This window comes from Bison bison, unplaced genomic scaffold (assembly GCF_000754665.1).
Source record: "Bison bison bison isolate TAMUID 2011002044 unplaced genomic scaffold, Bison_UMD1.0 scf7180017864516, whole genome shotgun sequence".
Lineage (NCBI taxonomy): Eukaryota > Metazoa > Chordata > Mammalia > Artiodactyla > Bovidae > Bison > Bison bison.
In genome coordinates this window covers 11,475,028-11,481,302 of record NW_011495069.1, presented here as the reverse complement: position 1 = coordinate 11,481,302, position 6,275 = coordinate 11,475,028, and the positions used below count along the sequence as shown (strand labels likewise).

General features: G+C 46.5%; 1 long non-coding RNA gene across 1 annotated transcript in view; it reads left to right on the top strand.

The window, feature by feature from the left end:
* The first annotated feature begins 5,453 nt into the window (after window positions 1-5,453).
* Window positions 5,454-6,275, top strand: part of LOC104981209 — a 1,540-nt gene continuing 718 nt past the window's right edge. Inside the window, exons 1-2 of the long non-coding RNA XR_824349.1 lie at window positions 5,454-5,539; window positions 6,160-6,241. This is a non-coding gene — a long non-coding RNA (uncharacterized LOC104981209). The remainder of the gene's footprint in view (window positions 5,540-6,159; window positions 6,242-6,275) is intronic.

The following is a 6,275-nucleotide window of genomic DNA, read 5'->3' as shown; positions in this document are numbered from 1 at the left end:
AATACAGTGGGCCTCGTCCAATCAGCTGAAGGGAATTCTCCAGCAGCCTGCCTCTCCAGACTGCTGGCCCCACACTGCAGATTTTTGACTCTCCAGCTTCTATAATGGCATCAGCCAAGTCTTTATAATAACTCACTTTCTATATACAGGTACACATCTTCCTGGTTCTGTTTCTCTGGAGAAGTCTGACAACACAGTTGCCCAGGCCAAGAGCCAAGGTCCACAGGGCTGTTCAGATACTGAGCAAATAACCTCCCAAAGCCAGCTCTCCTAGGTCTGGGGACCGCATAGTTGCTTAGCTCCTTTCCTTGTCCCACTCTGCTTCCCCTTCCCTATCTCCCCTCCTCCCAGTGAACCACTTCCTTAAGAATCTTTATCTCAGGCTCTGCTTCTAGGGAACCCAATCTCAGCTAATTGGCAATAGGAATGGTCCTAGGAAGCAAGCTCTTAAGATGTAATTGTAGAGATGATGCAAATTTGGCCCCTCTACACTGACTCTGAAATAAATCTTGAAGACAGAGTTTTGAGTGAAGTAGAAAAGAAAAGCTTTATTGCTTTGCCAGACAAAGCAATAAAGGGGACCACAGCAGACTAATGCCCTCAAAACTGTGTTTCCCAACCAAGGAGTGGGGAGACTTAGAGTCCAGGGACTTAATTGCTGATATTGATGAGGGTCCATGCAGGGCCTGCATTCCTTCAATATAGAGATCTTCTGGCATCAGGTAGTCAGTCTCATGATCTGTGGTTCTTTGTTGTTGCTCAGTCGCTCAGTCATGTCTGACTCTTGGTGACCCCATGGACTGCAGCATGCCAGGCTTCCCTGTCCTTAACCATCTCCCGGAGTTTGCTCAAACTCATGTTCTGGGACCTGACCTGTGTTTTTGTGTGTTGGTCGCTTAGTCATGTCTGACTCTTTGTGACCCCATGGACTGTAGCCTGCCAATATGCTCTGTCCATGGAATTCTCTAGGCAAGAATACTGGAGTGGGTTCACTTCAGCTCAGTTCAGTTGTTCAGTCGCGTCTGACTCTTTATGACTCCATGGACTTCAGCACGCCAGGCTTCCTTGTCCATCACAAACTCCCAGAGCCTGCTGAAACTCATGTCTCTCAAGTTGGTGATGCCATCCAACCATCTCATCCTCAGTTGTCCCCTTCTTCTCCTGCCTTCAGTCTTTCCCAGCATCAGGGTCTTTTCCAATGAGTCAGTTCTTCGCATCAGGTAGCCAAACTATTGGAGCTTCAGCTTCAGCATCAGTCCTTCTAATGAATATTCAGAATTTCCTTTAGGATGGACTGTTTGGATCTCCTTGCAGTCCAAAGGACTCTCAAGAGTCTTCTCCAACACCACAGTTTGAAGGCATCAATTCTTTGGCTCAGCCTTCTTTATGGTCCAACTTTCACTTTGCACATGACTACTGGAAAAACCATAGCTTTGACTAGACGGACCTTTGTCAGCAAAGTGATATCTCTGGTTTTTAATACACTGTCTATGTTTGTCATTGCTTTCCTTCCAAGGAGCAAGCGTCTTTTAAGTTAATGGCTTCAGTCACAGTCTGCAGTGATTTTGGTTCTTAAGGTTCTTAAAATTATTTTTTTAAAGCATTTTATTTTGTATTAGGGTATAGCCAGGTAGGGCTTTCCAAGTGACTCAGTGGTAAAGAATTCTCTTGCCAATGCAGAGGATGCAGATTCAATGCCTGAGTCAGGAAGATCTCCTCAAGAAGGAAATGGCAACCCACTGCAGTATTTTTGCCTGGATAACCCCATGGACAGAGGAGCCTTGAGACTATAGTCCATGCAGTCACAAAGAGTCAGACAAGACTAACCAACTACACAACAGCAACTAAACGATAGCCCATTAACGATGTTCTGATAGTTTCAGGTGGACATAGTAGTTCCTTAGCTGTGATCTTCTCTCTGAAACATCTTCCTTTTGGCGGGGGTTTTAGTTCTACAGAAGAGCTCAGAGATATCATGTACATCCCTTGGGTAACCAGGTCCCTGCCCCAAGGCTACATTACTGTTTCTTGACTGTTTCTCCCTTGTCCCTGCATCCACTCCCTTCTGTGATTAACACCTGTTTGAACCCGCCCTTTGGAACTCAGGGAAGGGGACCCAGAAAGGTTTTTGTCCCAGGAGCCCCACAAGGTCCTCTGCTCAGTCCTGGCTGAAGACCCATCACTGGTGGTAAGAGAAGCAGAGACGCCCCTGACGTGTGGCGGCAGCGCCATGGTTGAGACGTCCACCACAGGGAACAGGAAAGGGATCCAGGTTGGGGAGAGGGGAGCACTAGCTGGTGCAAGATCTGAAATACTACGGGAGAGAAAGTAATTATATGGAAACTGGAACTGGAAGCTATTGTTGAATGGTTCTGATGCGTGAAGCCTGAAAATTACGGACTCAGATGTATTAACCAGCAACTTGAAGCAAATGTTCAATCTGAGAATCTACTTGGCAGCTCATGGAGAGACATCCATTTCTTGTATCCAGAGACCAGACACAAGCCATCATTGTAAGAGTAACAGCTTCAATGAAGGATGAACCCTCTGTCTAGGAAAGTTTTGTGTCCAGGTCAGGAGATGATGAGACAGCCCTGATGAGACAGGAGCAAGCACCTGAGACTCGGGTTGAAGATATCTGGGTGGATGGGACCTGAGAACCCAGATTCCCCAGAACCTTCAGGCCTGCAAAGTGACCCCCTTCCCTTGTTGAAAGACAAAAGTCTCCTTTCCAAAGGATGATGGAGCAGCCTCAAATGAGAAGATCTTTACAAGAGAACCATTGTCCTCTTCAGGCTCTGCCTCTACATCCCCTTTTGGCCACCAGAGCTGAAACCAGGCTCAAATCTGAGCATAAACCAACAGCTAAAGCACTGAGACTTCCAGGGGAGAAAACGGATTGCCTATATATCCAAGGAGCTGTGGGACCTGGCTACAGGAGCCAGCAGGAACCAGGAAGACAGGCCTGGAGGTGATCCTGGAAGTGCCGGATGGAGGAGAGCAGGGTATAAAGCTGGATAAAGCCACATGTTGATATAGGGGGACTGTCCTGTGACACAGGATTTAACACTCTGGGAAGGGCCTGTTCCAAAGCAGAGTTCCTTGGCAATTATAGGGATGAAAAGATGCCATCACGGCAGATGGCATAATTATCATAATGAGCAGTAAGGTTGAAATGACAGCCTCATTAAATCTAAAGAAATGTTGAGCTTCAAAAGACACTGATAAGAAATGGAAAGACAAGCAATGGACTAAGAGAAAAAATCTGAAAATCAGATGTCTGATAAAGGACTGTTTCCAGAATATAGAAGGAATTCTCAAATCTCTGTAAACAGAAAATAATTCAATTTTCTAAATGGAAATATAGTTGATTTACAAAGTTGTGTTAGTTTCAGATGTCATATACATATTCATATACATATTGTCATATGACATATACAGTTGTCATATACATATTCTTTTTCAGATTCTTTTCCACTATAGGTTATTATAAGATATTGAGTATAGTTCCCTGTGCTACACTGTCAGTCAGTCAGTTTAGTCGCTCAGTCGTGTCCAGCTCTTTGCAACCCCATGGACTGCAGCACTCCAGGCTTCCCTGTCCATCACCAACTCCTGGAGCTTGCTCGAACTCATGTCCACTGAGTCCGTGATCATCTAACCATCTCATCCTCAGTCGTCCCCTTCTCCTCCTACTTTCAATCTTTCCCAGCATCAGGGCCTTTTCTAATGTGTCAGGTGGTGGCCAATGTATTGGAGTTTCAGCTTCAGCATCAGTCCTTCCAATGAATATTCAGGACTGATTTCTTTTAGGAGTGACTGGTTGGATCTCCTTGCAGTCCAAGGGACTCTCAAGAGTCTTCTCCAACACCACAGTTCAAAAGTACCAATACTTTGGCACTCAGCTTTCTTTATAGTCCAACTCTCACATCCATACATGACCACTGGAAAAAACACAGCTTTGACTTTGACCAGGGAAGCCCATTTTATATACAGAAGTGTATATATGTGGGCTTCCCTGGTGGCTCAGACGATAAAGAATCTGCCCACAATGCAGGAGACCCAGGTTCAATCCCTGGGTCAGGAAGATCCCCTGGTGAAGGGAATGGTTACCCACTTCAGGATTCTTGCCTGGAGAATTCCATGGACAGAGGAACCTGCCGGGCTAAGGTCCATGGAGTCGCAAAGGGTCGGACATGACTAGGCAAGTAACAGTTTCACTTTCACTTTTCTTCAGTGTGTATATGTTAATCCCAAACTCCTAATTTATCCCCCCTCCCATTTACTCTTTGGGAACCATAAGTTTGTTTTCTATGTCTGTGAGTCTCTTTCTGTTTTGTAAATAAGTTCAAAAATAACCTGATTTTTTTAAATAGGCAAAAAGACTTGAACAGATATGAATGGCAAATAAATACATGAAAAAGATGCTTGGCATCTTTATTACTAGGAAGATGCAAATTAAAACCACAGTGAGATACCACTACATACCTCTTAGAATGGTTAAAAGTAGAGCCCAGTGATTTCAAATGTTGGTGAGGATACGAAACAACACAGCTGTCACACACGAGGGTGGGGGAGGGGGGAAAGCACTGTGGAACGCATCTGGAAGGTTCTCGAAAAGTTAAGCATGCGGTCTGCTGTGTGACCCAGCCATCTACCTATAGATATTTATCCAAGAAAAACAGAAGCACAAGTTCACTCAAAGACTCATACACACATGTTTATGGCAGCTTTTTTTGTAATATCAAAAACCTGGAAATAACCCAAATCTCCATCACCAGGTCAATGGATTAACAAATTGTGGTATATCCAAGTGAAGGTTATTATTCAGCAATAAAAAGGAACAAACTATTTATACATGTAACATGGATGAAACTAAAACAGTTTCCAAGTGAAAGAAACCAGACAAAAAGTACATGTTCTATAAGAATTCCAGTTACATATAATTCTGTTGATAAAAAATGTTAACTAATCTATAGTGAGAGAAAGCAGGTCACTGACTTCCTAGAAATAAAAAGGGAGTGGAGAAGAGGTGAATAAAAGGGAAAAGATAGTACTGGCCCTGGAGCCAGACGGCTGTCAACTTGCGGTCCACTAGGAATGGGAGCTCTCTCTTGTGCTGAACAGCACCTCAGCTGGTCTCGATGTGTTTCCAGACTGTCCTTTCCTAGAGTGAGTGTCAGAGGGGCCAGGCAGGATTTGCTGACAGCAGGTGAGTGAGGACCCCTTCTCCACCCAAGTCTCTAGGAAAGTATTCCAGGGGTCAGCCCATGCCAGTCTGGGTAATGGATGGCCTTTCTTTCACGTTCTCTGGGAGATGGACTCCTCATTAATCTGCTGCGGTGTCATTAAGTCAGAAAACATTTGCTTGTGGGGCTTCTGTTGGCCTTTAGAAACTGCAGCTTAAACATCAACCAGGGTTTAACCCTCCCCTTCCCAGCACAGGCCCAGGCCTTGGCCAGACAGGCCCACAGATCACTGGCCTTGATGACCAGGAGGCCCCTGGATCCAGTTTCCATCTCTTCTTAGCCCAGAGCAGGTAGGTGTGGGGGCAAAGGGAGGACAAAGGGAGAACAGGAACCCTTGACTCCTGAGCCACTCAGTTCAAGTGTTTGTAGACAGAGGGCTCTCCCCTTGGCAGGTTAAAGAGCAGAGGACTTGGGGGTGGGGAGGAGTTGTGGGGAGCTGGGTGACATTGAGTCATTCCCTTGACCTCTCTGTGCTGGGTTCCTACAGAGTTGGAGGGGCCTCCAAGCCCCAAGGTTCTAGGGTCTGTGTTTTACAGAGGGTAGAGCCTGCTTCCCTGAGAGGGGTGACATGTCCATGCCTCCACCAAGGTCCCTGCTCCCTGCTAGGACCACATGTCCCGTACGGCTAGGTAGGGGGCCACCTCTGGGGATAGAGGGGAATAGGTGACCCAGATGAGCTGATGAGGGGTGAGTCCCTGTTACTGAGGGTCCTTTGGGAGCCCAGCACTATGCTGGGACTCCCCACTCACCCTCACACACAATCCTATACCAGCCTCAGACCGCAAGAGAGAAGTCTCACCTTGACCCCTCCCCTTCCCACCTCCCTGCTTTTGCACATGCAGTTCCTCCTCCTAACACACCTTCCCTCCTCCATCCAAGTCCCACCCAGCACAAGGTCTGTCTCTTCCAGGAAGTCCTCCCCGATGACTGACGGTCAAGCCCTCAATGGTTCCACCCAACTGGCTCTTGGGTTGTTCGATTTCCCAACACAGGTTGGTGTCACGAGGCCCAGACACAGACATTAGC